The sequence below is a fragment of the Hakea prostrata genome, chromosome 6 (genome assembly GCF_041222555.1).
Source record: "Hakea prostrata isolate BN-2017 chromosome 6, UWA_Hpros_2, whole genome shotgun sequence".
In the NCBI taxonomy this organism is placed as follows: Eukaryota; Viridiplantae; Streptophyta; class Magnoliopsida; order Proteales; family Proteaceae; genus Hakea; species Hakea prostrata.
Window position 1 is genome coordinate 4,039,925 of NC_142605.1, and position 15,491 is coordinate 4,055,415.

Sequence of the window (15,491 nt, forward strand, 5' to 3'; positions counted from 1 at the left end):
AAGAGTCTACATAGCCGGGAAGGAGACGGTGACTCTAGTGGGAAAGGTACCGGAAAGGATCGCAAAAAGTGAGGAATGGACGTATCTAACCCTAAGTAGATGTGACTCAGTAGATGACTTGCATTAGGCTAAGATTAACCCTGTACACGCGCCAATACGTAGACCAATCGTGATGTGAAGGAGTGTTGACCTTAACTAAGGGTGTCAATTGCGTACCGAAACTATTTAACCATACCGAACCGCACCGTCTAAACCCCCACCGTACCCTTATCGTTCAAAATTTGGTACGGTATGTACCAAAACCGAATTTCTTCTATACGGTTCCGGTTTTGGGTACTCATACCATTGGTATGAACCACAATTGTACCGAATTGGTACTGTACCAAATTAAGGGATATAAATTGTAATTTTCCAATTAAAACACTTTAACTTTACCCTATCCCTTATTCCCTATTTTAGTTTTTCGTTTCATCATTCACTCATCTTCTTAGATTTACTTGTTTTGTCTCTATTAATTAGATTTACTTGCTTATCTCTGTTAATATGAAATTCTATTAATTGGCTGATCACAATTTCATTAGGATCTTAATGAACTAATAACAAAAGTGGCATAAGTTCATTCTTACCAAAACTATACCTCACTAGATACCGTGTTTAAACCGTTTTTCCGCACCGATTTAATACCGAAACCATGCCGAATAGTTTTTGTAAATACCGAAACCATACCATACCATTTAAATTTTGTACTGTACGGTTCTGGTTTTTGATATTCAAAGTTGGTACCGTACTGATTGACACCCTTAACCTTAACCCCAGCCAAGGTATGTCCAGGAAGGTTTTAGGACCCAATTACCAAATGGAGAACCCAAGATGCCAGGAAGGCTGAGGAAGAGTGATTTGAGACCCACCAAAAGGAGTATGGTGCTATGACTTAAAGCTTGTCTACCAATAGAGACCAGCATATTTAGAGTTAGAAGCATACTTGCGTACATTGTTTCATCTCATTGCATTTATTTTGCCTTGGATTGTGTGTGATGATGTTTATTGTGATTGGACTACTTGCTAAGTTCTTTTTGAGCTTAGCCTTCGGGGGACATGTTCTTAGATGCTTTTGCAGGAACAGAAGAGAACCCATGCTACGGTACGGAGTACCCTTCCTTACATGGTGCAGCTTCAGAAATCCTTGAAGAAGATCATGATCAGTGGTGTGACCAGCACACAGGTTTGGACTACATTGACGGCTCCTGTTGAAGGTAGTTGGCATTATTTTATTTGCCGATGGGATCGTGAGCTAGAGGCTGACTCGAAGTTGCAAGAGCACAACTGTCACATCCACCCAGCCAGTACCCTAACTGGCATACCCGAGTGTGTGATCCACAATCCCGAAGATCAAGTATCGAGGAAATCATCCTCCCACATAGACAATAACATAATCATAAACAGGGAATAATCAAGGTTTTAATATTATAAACAAAATATCCAAATCAGGAAATGAATAAATAATATAATCAGATGCGGAAAATGATACCAGATATCCGAAGATATCAAAATAGGGTAGAGAGAAGCGGAAACTCACTCCACAGATACAGCGGAACGTAGTACGTAAGTTTAAAAAGAATTACAACGATTCTAAAGAAAAGTAAGGAAAGAAGATCAAACAAAACTACGAGTTTTCTATCCTATAGATGACATCTTCAAAATAGTGGACTTCGTCAGTCCAACATAGATGTTCCATCTCTACATTACGTCTAATCGTAGTACGCAATGTGATCGCTCGAGGGATCATCAGGGTAATCATGATTGTCGCCAACACCTTGCGTGTAGTACGCTTCATCAGTTTGCACTTCATCGTACTGTCCTTCATAGTAGTCAGTACCTGTAGGATAATCTAACAAAAGATTGTACAAAAAGGAATGAGTTTCGAAAACTCAGTAAGGCAAGTTAACTCATAACAACATAAATAACATGCGGCAAATCATAACAAGATGCAATACAGTATGAAACAGATAATGTATGTATGCATCTAAACTCTATGTATGCTGGTCTCTATTGGCAAACATGCTTTAAGTCATAGCACCGTACTTCTTTGGGTAGGTTAATCACACAACGCCTTTTGGTAGTGGGTCCGGCATCCCTCGGGACATTCCATGGCTGGGGGTTAAGTCACCGCTCTCTCACATCACCATTGGTCTAAGTACTGGCACATGTCAGGGTTTAAACCTAGCCCAATGCAAGTCATCTACTTAGTTACATCAACTCAGCTCCAGATACGTCCATTCCTCCCCTCTCGGGATCCTTTCCAGTATCCTTCACACTAGAGTCAGCGTATTCCCTCTTGGACTACGGACTCATCAACCCTATTGGTTATCCACATATGGTAAACCGGAAGCTCTCATGTCCTCTCACGGATATAACTCACCGGTCTTGAGTGCCCATAAGCCCAAGTCTATCCATATGCAACCCTCCAATAAATGGCCCCCACAATATGATTCCCGTCCTCTCACGGGTTGGTTACCGGTCTTGATCGCCTGTGAATCACATTGCTACCACAAGTTGTTTGGTCTCAATACCCTTCCGATTCAGGTCTGATATAATGGGGACATCCTAGCCAAACGCTGCTAGATAGTCCTAGGTATGACAATCAATGATTTGGGAAAGCGTCAATGGGCAACCCTGGAAACATCCCATACTATTTCCGGTAATGTCCAAGGATAGAAGTGTCAAAAGGACACCTCTCAATCCCAAACCATACCTAATCAAACACATTCTCAGATCAGCCATGTCATACACAATCATCGATTCATCATATAAAAGAGAATATAAAGTCATGATCTAATCATTAAACAATATAGTAATAAGCAATTCATATAAGCTTGAATAACAAAAAAAAAAAAAAAAAACATACGTGAAGTACTACTGTACTTACAGTAGTACATCAGAAGTATAAATTACAAGAACAATACATAAACTCAGAGTTTCATGAAGTAGAAACCAGAGAGTATACGATCTATTTAATTATGAAATAACTGTCCTTACCTTGATTATCGCCAAAGATAAACCAAAGATCAAAGAGAGAGGCACCAAACTTGGCAAATATACTCCTAACAAACATAGATACAACATTAGGAAAGATACCTAAAAGATCAGAGAGCAAACGAATCGAATCGGGCGAAAAACGAAGCTACTGCCTCCTTTGGTCGAGTGCTTGGTCTACTGACCTAGTTGACCAACCGAGTCAGTACGGAATTGCAGAAACTAGATTGGTCATAACTTCTTCGTTTGAAGTCGGATTGATTCGAAATTTGAAGGGAAACTTCCTAGAATGTATTAGAATCATTTAGGGAGATAAAAACATCAAGTCATGGTCAAAAGATGGGTTCTTGATTTGAACCAAGAAACTAGGGTCTCAACCTTTATGGCTCTCATGAAAAGGCTATGATCACAGGATGAAAGGGAATGATTGCTATCAAGAAAATAACAAGAAAATCATTAAAAATCAAGTTTAGATTAACAGAAACATTGCCCATGAGGTTTCCCTCGCATGGGAGGTTACCAAAGGTTTCTAGAAAGATCATACAAGGTCAGAGTTTCAAGAAAAGTTCCGAGTTAGGGTTAAGATCTTGACGATGATCATAGATCTCAAGGAATAGAATGAGATCATGAAGGGATGGTTGCAAGGAGGCAGCATCTTCCTCCTAATCTGTGAAACCCATTCCTAACCTTGACCTGGAAACCTTGTTATTTGTAGGTCCAGTGACCCGAAGTAAAGTAAGAAGTCAGCTTTGGGCCATCCCAGTGGAGGACTTGGTGTCTGGCTTTGAATCCATGAGAGTTGATGATGAGGTTCTATTTATGGAAACTGAATCTTGATGAAGATCGGATTAGTTGATGGACTTGGAGTGCTCTCTATCATGGTTTGAAGGCATTTCTACCTATTAGGTAAGTCACTTGATATGTGTGCAAAACCCCTTTAGGATTGGATTTGATCTGGGTCTTCAATTCCCTGTTTAGGAGTTGCTGAACTGATTGGTCGACTGGACCAGTCGACCAATCCACTCGACCAATGGGTTCTGTCTTTCGCAATTAGGTCTTGCTTGCTCTATTTAAGTCCAATCTCGAGTCTACTTCCTATTTTCTACCTCCAAACTCTTTGGAACGAACCAAAGACCTCTGCAAGTCATCTCCCTTGCATCCTTGGTGTTTTTCTTGACGGATCTTCGTCAAAACTCTTCCTCTTGCATCAAAGGTATGTCTACACTCTCTTCTTCTCCTCCATCTTTGTTTTCCTTTCCTTTTTGAGTTGAGACAGTAGAGGAGATGCTGCATTCCCTGTTGCAAACATCTCTGGACTTGTCTCTCATGATCTTCCTAAGGATTAATGGCTAATGCAATGATCTTAACCATGATCATTGCAAGCTTTTGAAGGAATCATGATCAAATCATGATCTTGTCTTTGTTCATCTTTTGATTTAAATTCTGATCTTCTTAGATCTACTATAGTGATCATGTTAGTAGTCAATTGTTGTGTTTTCTTTTCATGATCCATGATTTATCAATCTCTAGTTGTTTCTCTTCTACCATACCATGCTTTTTTCATGAATCATGATAGTTACATCTATGGTAGGTTTTTGTTTCCTTATTTAGATTTATGCTCTTAGGTCTATTTTCTTGAAGATCTAAGTATGCCTTCCATGATATCTTTATCTGAATCAATGATTCATTCTCGTATTGTTCTTGTCTATGATTTCTATCTTGAATTCTTCAAGAACCATGATTGATCTAATTATGGTAACTTTTTGTTTCCTAATTTGTATCTTGAAGACTTGATTCGATTAGTGTTTGAGGTCCTCTATATGTTAGGATACTACTAATGTAGTTTACCCCTTGTTTAGTACCCTTTTGAACCACCAAATTCGGATCTTATATCTTAAAACTCTGATTTTGAAGGCCACTGTCTTCATTGGTTGACTGATTGGTCGACTGGGGCAGTAGACCAATCCAATCGACCAATGAGTACAGCAACTCCAGATTTGATCTGTTTTGGATGTTTTGGTATCTTTTCTGTTAGGGATCTTTTCTAATATGTTGTATACACTTGTTTAGGACCTTCTTCTCAAGTTTGTCAAGATCTTACTTGATTTCTTAGGATTCCTTTGCAAGTTATAAAAGGTAAGGATGGTTACTTCTTTAACAACATAAATTGCATATCTTAGTTTCTATATTTGAATCTTGTTAATTTATTTCTTTAATTAGATTCTTATAATGTCATACTACTGTGGTACTGTCCTGATATCAATAGCATTACTTATTTATATTGAATTGACTCATGTATGATTTACTTACCAGTTATATACAAGTTGATTGTAATTATTGATTTCTTTCCATTTATGAAGTTACCATATATGTGATGTTATGAATTGATGCTTGTGTATGCTTAAGTATGGTTTGGAAAGGAGAGGTGTCCTTTTGACACTTCTATCCTTGGACTACTACGGGAATATTATGGGATGTTTCCGGAGATGCCCTCTGGACACCTTCCTAAACTGTTGGATGACATATTTAGGACTGTCTAGTAGTGTTTGGCTAGGATGTCCCGTTATGTCAGACCCTAATCGGAGGGGTATTGAGACCGAACGACCCGTGGTAGCAATGGGGATTCGTGGGCGCTCAAGACCGGTAACCAACCCGTGAGAGGACGTGAGAGCTTCCCGTTTACCATATGTGGATAACCAATAGGGTTGATGAGTCCGTAGTCAGGGACTATGAGGACTCTAGTGTGAAGGATACCGGAAAGGATCGTCAGGGACGAGGAATGGACGTATCTGGATTTGACTTGATGTAACTAAGTAGAAGACTTGCATTTGGCTAGGCTTTACCCTGACATGCGCCGGTACTTAGACCAATGGTTATGTGAGAGAGTGGTGACCTATACCCCCAGCCATGGAATGTCCCGAGGGATGCCGGACCCATTACCAACTGATGATGAGTGATTGAGACTTTCCTAAAGAAGTACGGTGCTATGACTTAAAGCATGTCTGCCAATAGAGACCAGCATATATAGAGTTAGATTCATACATTCATTGTTTGTCTCATACCATATTGCATCTATGTTTGTTTTGTAATCCTGCCATTTATGTTATTATGGATTTAACTGCCTTACGGAGTTTCTTTGAAACTCATTACTTTATTGTACAATGTTTGTTAGACTATTCTACAGGTTCTGAATATCATGACTGCTCGTATGAAGAAGCGCAAGGAGAAGAGGCATATCTCCAGGAAGGTGATTGCGGTTACGACAATTACACTGAAGATCCCGCGAGTGGTTATGCTCCGTACGATGCTTAGTCCGACCATAGAGTGGAAGCGCCCTTGTGCCATTTATGAGATTTATACTTATAGGGATATTGTCTATAAGATTGAGAAGAATTTAGTTACCTATTGTACCTGCTATTGGGATTAGATTCTATCCTGTTTATGCTCTTTTAGAACTACTTTTCTGCTGGTTGTAGAGTGGGATTTCGCCTCACTTTACTTATCTGGTTTTAGACACTCTGATTATATTTAGTACTATGATTTATATATGATTCATTCTTTCCTTATTTGGATCTATGGTTTATCTTTCGCACTTCGATTATTATTGTTCATGATTATGTTATTGTTTATGTGGGAGGTTGATTACTCGATACCTGATCTTCGGGTTGTGGATCACACTCTCGGGTATGCCAGATAGGGTACCGGCTAGGAGGATGTGACATAATCTCAATCAAGAATAAGATTAAAGAAAAGAAATTCGTAATGTTGAAGTGATTACTAACCTTGAATTGGCAGATCAGGGATGAGAAGCTTCAGATCTGCAAATGAATCGTTCTTTGAGATCTATGATCATCATCATCATGATCTCAACCCTGGGCGTATATTTTTCTGGAAACCCTAACCCTTGCTTGATTTCTGGAAAACTTTAGTGACCTCCCATCCGAGGGAAACCTCATGGGTAATGTTTCTATTAACCTAAACTATAATTTCTTTGATTTTCTTGTTATAATTGGCAAATCATTAATTCCCTTTCAATTTTTGATCATAACCTTTCCTGGGGAGCCATAAAGGTTGAAACCCTAATTTCTTGGGTTAAATCAAGAACCCAATTTTTTTACCATGATTTGATGTTTTTATCTTTCCATATGATTCTAATACATCCTAGGAAGTTCCCCTTCGAATTTCGGATCAATCCGATTTCAAACGAGGAAGTTATGGCCAAAGCAGTCTGTACAATTCCGTACTGACTTGCTTGGTCGACTGGGCCAGTCTACCAAGCACTCGACCAAAGGAGTCAGTAGCTTCGTTTTTTTCCCGATTTGATTCGTTTGCTCTCTGATCTTTTAGGCATCTTTCCTAATGTTGTATCTATGGTTATTAAGAGTTTATTTGCTAAGTTTGAAGTTGCTCACTTTGATCTTTGGATCATCTTCTTCGATAATCAAGGTAAGGACAGTTATTTCCTTAACTACATAGATTGCTTGTTCTCTGGTTTCTACCTTATGAAACTATGAGATTACTTACTGTTATTGTAATTTAATTCTGATCTCTTACTGTGAGAATAGTAGCACTTGTTTATATTATCTTTTTCATGTTATATGAATTACTTATTATTACCTAATCTGATTTTGCTTTTACATTCTCTTGTATATGATGAACTGTTGGTTGTATATGTCATGACTGATCTGAGAATGTGTTTGCTTAAGTTTGGTTTGGGATTGGGGAGTGTCCTTTTGACACTTATGTCCTTGGACATCGGAGGGAATAGTATGGGATGTTCTCCGAAGATGCCCATCGACGCTTTCCTGAATCATTGGTTGTCATACCTAGGGATGTCTAGCAGTGTTTGGCTAGGATATACCCCTGTTATATCAGACCCGAATCTGAAGGGTATTGAGACTGAACGACCCGTGGTAGCAATGTGATTCACGGGCGCTCAAGACCGGTAACCAACCAGTGAGAGGACGGGAATCATATTGTGGGGGCCATTTATTGGAGGGTTGCATATGGCTAGACTTGGGCTCATGGGCGCTCAAGACCGGTAACCAACCCGTGAGAGGACATGAGAGCTTCCTGTTTACCATATGTGGATAACTGATAAGGTTGATGAGTCTGTATTCTGAGTTGGTCGGTGCCATAGGATACGTTGACTCTAGTGCGAAGGATACCGGAAAGGATCGTCAGGGATGAGGAATGGACGTATCTGAAACTGAGATGATATAACTGACTAGATGACTTGCATTAGGCTAGGCTTTTCCCTGACATGCGCCGGTACTTATGCCAAATGGTTGTGAGAGAGTGTGTTGACTAAATCCCCTACCATGGTTTGATGAGGACTTTACCCAATTACCCGGCAGACCCAAGATGCCAGGTTGGCTGAGGGGGAGTGACTGACCTACCCAAAGAAGTACTGTGCTATGACTTAAAGCATGTCTACCATAGAGATCAGCATACATAGAGTTTAGATGCATTCATACTTTATCTATTTCATATTGCATTGCATCATGTTATGTTTTGTCACATGTTATCTATGATGTTTTAGATTAACTTGCCTTACTCAGTTTCTTCGAAATTCATTCCTTTTTGTATATTTTCTCGTTAGATTATCCTACAGGTACAGATTATTATGACGAGCAGTACAGTGAAGCGCAAGCTGATGAAGCGTATTACACGCAAGGTACTGGCGAATATCAAGATTACTCTGATGATCCCTCAGCGGATCAAGCTGTGTACTACTTTTGAAAACAGCATAGAGTTAGAAAGGATTCATTGGGTTGATGAAGTCCACACTTATGAAGACGTTATCTATAGATTAGAAGACTCTTGTTCCTAGTTTATTTCTTAGTACATTTGTTTCAGTTGTTATTTCCTTTTTTACTTTCATAATGCGTTCCGCTATATTTGTGGAGTGAGTTTCCACCTCACTTTACTTCTTTTGATATCTTCGGATATCTGGTATCATTTTCCGCACTCTGATTATATTATTTATTCATTTCTTGAGTTAAACCTTTTGTTTATAATATTTAAACCTTGATTATTTCCTATTTATGATTATGTTATTGTATATGTGGGAGGATGATTTCCTCGATACTGGATCTTCGGGGCTGTGGATCACACTCCCGGGTATGCCAGTTAGGGTACCGGCTGGGGGGATGTGACAAAACCTCAAGGGCTTTTGCACACATATCAAGTGACATACCTAGGGTATAGAAATGCCTTAAAACCAAGTCAAATAGCAGTCCAAGTCATTCAACTAATCTCATCTTCAGACAGGTGCAGCTTCCTTTCCAGATCAGCACAGGCTTCCAAGATTTGAACTCCACCATCAATATCCATGGGTTCAGAGTCAAACATCATGTCTTCTACTGAGATGGCCCACAGCTGGCTTCTTCCTTTACTCCGGGTCTTCGGACCTACAAACAACCGGGTTCCGGGTCAAGGTCAAGGTTAGGTTAGGGCTGGGTTTCACACCCTATCTGTTTTGGTTAAAGTAAGGTTAGTTTAATGTTTGACTTTGAAGTTGGACCTTGATTTCAGTATTACTATCTTCGAAAGTCTTAGGAACTCATGTCAAACCTTTCCTTAGGGTAAATCCAAGGTTCCGAAGTGAAGGAAGAAGTCTTTGTGGGCTCTCTCTATAGAAGACATGGTGTGCGACCCGAAACCCATGGATATGGTTGATGGTGATCCATACTTGGAAGCATTGTTAGTGTTTAGTAAGAAACTGCGCATCAAAGAGGGGTGAATTATTCGAAGTACCTAATAAACTCCCATTCTCAATCCGAAGGAATTTCTGGAAACTAGACTTCTTGATTGACTTGTAGGAGAAACCCCCACTCAATTTGACCCTGTGTAGCCCTCCAAATCCCTGTCTGAAGTTGCTGAACTGTTCATTGGTCGACTGATTGGTCGATTGGGGCCAGTAGACCAATCAATCGACCAATAGGGTCAGAAATCTTAGAAAATCTTCAATTTAGGGTTTTTAGCTCTCTATTTAAGTGAACTTCATCTTTCTTAGTATCATTTGCCTCCAAAACTCTCTAAGAACGTGGGAAGACTCTCTCAAAGCTTTCCTTGGTGTATTCGAAGAACTTTTGCAAGATCTCAAGCCTCTCAACTCCGATTCTTCAGATCCAAGGTTAGTAATCTCTCCTACGTATTCAGATCTACTTCTTCTATGGTTAATCTCTATGATGAGACTATGAAGATGATGCTACATTCTCTATTAGCAACCATCACTTCATTGATCTCCTTCCAATCTTAAGGTTTTATGATCAGCATAATGACCTTAACCCTAACCCTGGTAAATTCTTTAGGGAACCCTTGGGTAACCTCCCTTGTGAGAGTAACCACATTGGTCATATTTGTGTTAATCTAAATTCTTTCAATGACTTTCTTGTTATCAAATTACTAAGCAAATTATTCCCTTTCATCTTGTGAACCTACCATGGGTTATCTGGAAACCTAATCTTGGTTAACCTTCATGGGAGGATATTCAATTGGAAACCTTAACCCTTTCTTGAATCATCTCAAAGCTTTTCTTGACATGGTTAGTAGTCCTGTATTCCCTAGGGTGAATCCTTATTGCACCCTAGCCTTTCCATAAGAGCCATGGGACATAAAGATTGAAACCCTAACTTCTTGGTTCAAATCAAGAACCTATATTTTGACCTTGACTTGATGTTTTGACCTTCCTAGACAGTTCTAATATGTTCTAGGAAGCTCCCCTTCGAATTTCGGATCAATCGGACTTCAAACGAATAAGTTATGACCGATTTGGTGTTTGCAATTCCGTATTGTTTCCATTGGTCGACTGGGTCAGTAGACCAACCAATCGATCAACCAAGTCAGTAGGCTCAATTTTTCTCTGTTTCGAATCCTATCTCTTGGATTTACTTCTTATGACCTATACATGTTTTGTCAAGCTTGTTTAGGTGATTTTGGAACTGTTCTCTGATCTCTTACTTGAAGATTATAAGTTTGGATTACGAGGTGAGTATTCCACTCACAATATGCATATTTACATACCTGGTAATGAATGATATGATTCGAATGCATGATTTAGCTATTGTTGAATTACTTTCTTTATATTATGTTACCTCTACAATTACAGTAGGATGTTAATATTGTGATTTACATATTGGAATGAATCATGAATGATGTTGAATGCGATTTGGACTATGGTGTGACATGTATGATTGTGATGTGATTGATTATGTATGATTTGGGATTGGGAAGTTTCATTTTGACACTTCTGTCCTTGGACATCAAAGGGAATAGTATGGGATGTTCTCCGAAGATGACCATCGACGCTTTCTCGAATCATTGGTTGTCATACCTAGGACTGTCTAGCAGTGTTTGGCTAGGATGTCCCTGTTATATCAGACCAGATTCAGAAGGGCATTGAAACCAAACGACCCGTGGCAGCAATGGGGATTCACGGGTGCTCAAGACTGGTAACCAACCCGTGAGAGAACGGGAATCACATTGTGGGGGCCATTTATGGGTAGGGTTGCAAATGGATAGACTTGGGCTCATGGGCGCTCAAGACCGGTAACCAACCCGTGAGAGGATGAGAGCTTCCCGTTTACTATATGTGGATGAACTATAGGGTTGATGAGTCCGTAGTCCGAGACGGTGGCTGTTTACCACGGAGAAAGATTCGTTGACTCTAAGGTGAAGGATACCTGAAAGGATCGCCAGGGGCGAGGAATGGAAGTATCTAGAACTAAGTTGATATACCTAAGTAGAAGACTTGCATTTGGCTAGGCTTTACCCTCACATGCGCCAATACTTAGATCAAACGGTTATGTGAGAGAGCGATGACCTAAACCTCAGCCATGGAATGTCCCGAGGGATGCTAGACCCACTACCAAACGACGTTGTGTGATTGAGACCTACCCAAAGAAGTATGGTGCTATGACTCAAAGCATGTCTGCCAATAAAGACCAGCATACACATATAGAGTTAGAAGCATATTGCATTTATTGTTTCATATCATTGCATATATGTTTGTTTGTGAATGCATGTGAAGATGCTTATTGTGTTTGGATTACTTGCTAAGTTCTTTTGAGCTTACCCTTCGGGGGACTTGTTTTAGATGACATTGAAGGTATGAAAGAGAACCCGTGCCATGGTACGGAGGACCTTCCCGTACATGGTACAGCTTCGGAAGTCCTTGGACAAGGTAATGAACAGCGAGGCAGCCAACACCCACATTTGGACTGCGTTGATGGCTCCTATTGATGGCAGCCAGCATCGTCTTATTCGCCGATGGGATCGCGCCGCTAAATGCTGATTTGAAGCTTCAAGAGCATAACCTAAATGTGAAGAAGAGGAAGACTGAAGAAGAAGAAGAGCCGACTGAAGATGTGGATTAGATTCCTCTTATTTGTTTTAGACTCTTATCTTACTTGTAGTAGCTTAGAGCTTTACTTAGATTTCGATCTACCTTCTGCATATGTTTGTGGAGTATATTTCAATTATACTCCATAGTTGTCTTTTGATTTGGTATCTTGTTATTCCGCACTCTAATATTCTTAGTGATCCTTCTATGATCCTTTCATGAATTTTATTATTAACTTATTAGAATACAATGATTTGTTCTTGCTTTGATCATGTTATTGTGCTAAATGGATATGATTGTTCATAAACTTGATCTTTTGGGCTGTGGATCACTCCCCCGGGTAATCCAGCTAGGGTATAGGCTGGGTGGATTTGGCGGGATGTGACAGTTGATCTGAACCTCCTTCTCCAAATGGAGTCAGTATGGTTCTTCGAGGATTCTCTGGAATTCCCTCTCGAACTTCCTCTGGAATCAGAATTTGTTGATCTCGAGAAGGGAGAACCTATTCTTCAATATGCCCGTTTTCTATCTCCCTTTCTCTTCCACGAGTTAACTTGATTGGAATTCGTCACCTGGTTTGTGGTATGTCTCGTCATGACTTTCTGTGACATTTCCCACAGATGGCGCCAATTTGTTGCGTCTAAACCTTCTTCGAGAGCCGGATACTTGGATAACCACCTTAAGACTTCTACAGCCGAATAGGAATAGCTGAGATGCCTGCACTCACAAAGAAAACAAGAATGGACCGGCTAAGTTTTGGCCGGGGAACCGCCTTCGACGCCCAAGTTAGTCTAGGCAACAATTGAAGACCCTGAGAGAGTTCTCAAGGCATAGTGAATAATCGTAAGATGAATCTCGTACCTTTCTCCTTGTAGGATGAAGATTTATACAGAAGATACCTGGAGGCGTCGTCTCCTCGGATTTCACATATTCAGTTGAAGAGTGGGTGAGATATCTTAGGAATCACGCTCCTTTCTTTGGCGGGCCTGATAGAGCCGTTATTCGCTTATTCATCTCCCCAATTCTCGAAACGGATATGTTGAGTAATTATTTGTAACTGACCCTATTGACCTGATGTCTTCAACGTCACTATTGAAGGTCTTCTTACCCGAATGGGTGTGTATGTTCCTCCCGAGGGAGATCTTTGAACCTCCCGAAAAAAGGGAAGATGCTTGCCCGAGCGGGGGTGTGTGTCACTCTCGAGCGGCTCTCTAAACCCCCTGAGGGAGGGGACACACTTCCTCAAGTGAGGGTGTGTGTAAAACCCAGCCCTAACCTTGACCCGGAAACCTTGTTATTTGTAGGTCCAGTGACCCGAAGTAAAGTAAGAAGTCAGCTTTGGGCCATCCCAGTGGAGGACTTGGTGTCTGGCTTTGAATCCATGAGAGTTGATGATGAGGTTCTATTTATGGAAACTAAATCTTGATGAAGATCGGATTATTTGATGGACTTGGAGTGCTCTCTATCATGGTTTGAAGGCATTTCTACCTATTAGGTAAGTCACTTGATATGTGTGCAAAACCCCTTTAGGATTGGATTTGATCTGGGTCTTCAATTCCCTGTTTAGGAGTTGCTGAACTGATTGGTCGACTGATTGGTCGACTGGACCAGTCGACCAATCCACTCGACCAATGGGTTCTGCCTTTGGCAATTAGGTCTTGCTTGCTCTATTTAAGTCCAATCTCAAGTCTACTTTGTATTTTCTGCCTCCAAACTCTTTGCAACGAACCAAAGACCTCTGCAAGTCATCTCCCTTGCATCCTTGGTGTTTTTCTTGACGGATCTTCGTCAAAACTCTTCCTTTTGCATCAAAGGTATGTCTACACTCTCTTCTTCTCCTCCATCTCTGTTTTTCTTTCCTTTTTGAGTTGAGACAGTAGAGGAGATGCTGCATTCTCTGTTGCAAACATCTCTGGACTTGTCTCTCATGATCTTCCTAAGGATTAATGGCTAATGCAATGATCTTAACCATGATCATTGCAAGCTTTTGAAGAAATCATGATCAAATCATGATCTTGTCTTTGTTTATCTTCTGATTTGAATTCTGATCTTCTTAGATCTACTATGTTGATCATGTTAGTAGTTAATTGCTGTGTTTTCTTTTCATGATCCATGATCTATCAATCTCTAGTTGTTTCTCTTCTACCATACCATGTTTTCTTCATGAATCATGATAGTTACATATATGGTAGGTTTTGTTTCCTTATTTAGATTTATGCTCTTAGGTCTATTTTCTTGAAGATCTAAGTATGCCTTTCATGATACCTTTATCTGAATCAATGATTCATTCTCCTATTGTTCTTGTCTTTGATTTCTATCTTGAATTCTTCAAGAACCATGATTGATCTAATTATGGTAACTTTTTGTTTCCTAAATTGTATCTTGAAGACTTGATTTGATAAGTGTTTTGAGGTCCCCTATATGTTAGGATACTACTAATGTAGTTTACCCCTTGATTAGTACCCTTTTGAACCACCAAATTTGGATTTTATATCTTAAAACTCTGATTTTATAGGCTCTTTGTCTGCATTGGTCGATCGGAGATAGAGACCAATCCAATCGACCAATGAGTACAACAACTCCAATTGGTCTGTTTTGGATGTTTTGGTATCTTTTACCTGTTAGGGATCTTTCCTAATATGTTGTATACACTTGTTTAGGACCTTCTTCTCAAGTTTGTCAAGATCTTACTTGATTTCTTAGGATTCCTTTGCAAGTTATAAAAGGTAAGGATGGTTACTTCTTTAACAACATAAATTGCATATCTTAGTTTCTATATTTGAATCTTGTTAATTTATTTCTTTAATTAGATTCTTATAATGTTATACTACTGTGGTACTGTCTTGATATCAGTAGCATTACTTATTTATATTGAATTGACTCATGTATGATTTACTTACCAGTTATATACAAGTTGATTGTAATTATTGATTTCTTTCCATATATGAAGTTACCATATATGTGATGTTATGAATTGATGCTTGTGTATGCTTAAGTATGGTTTGGAAAGGAGAGGTGTCCTTTTGACATTTCTGTCCTTGGACTACTACGGAAATATTATGGGTTGTTTCCGGAGATGCCCTCTGGACACCTTTCTAAACTGTTGGATGAT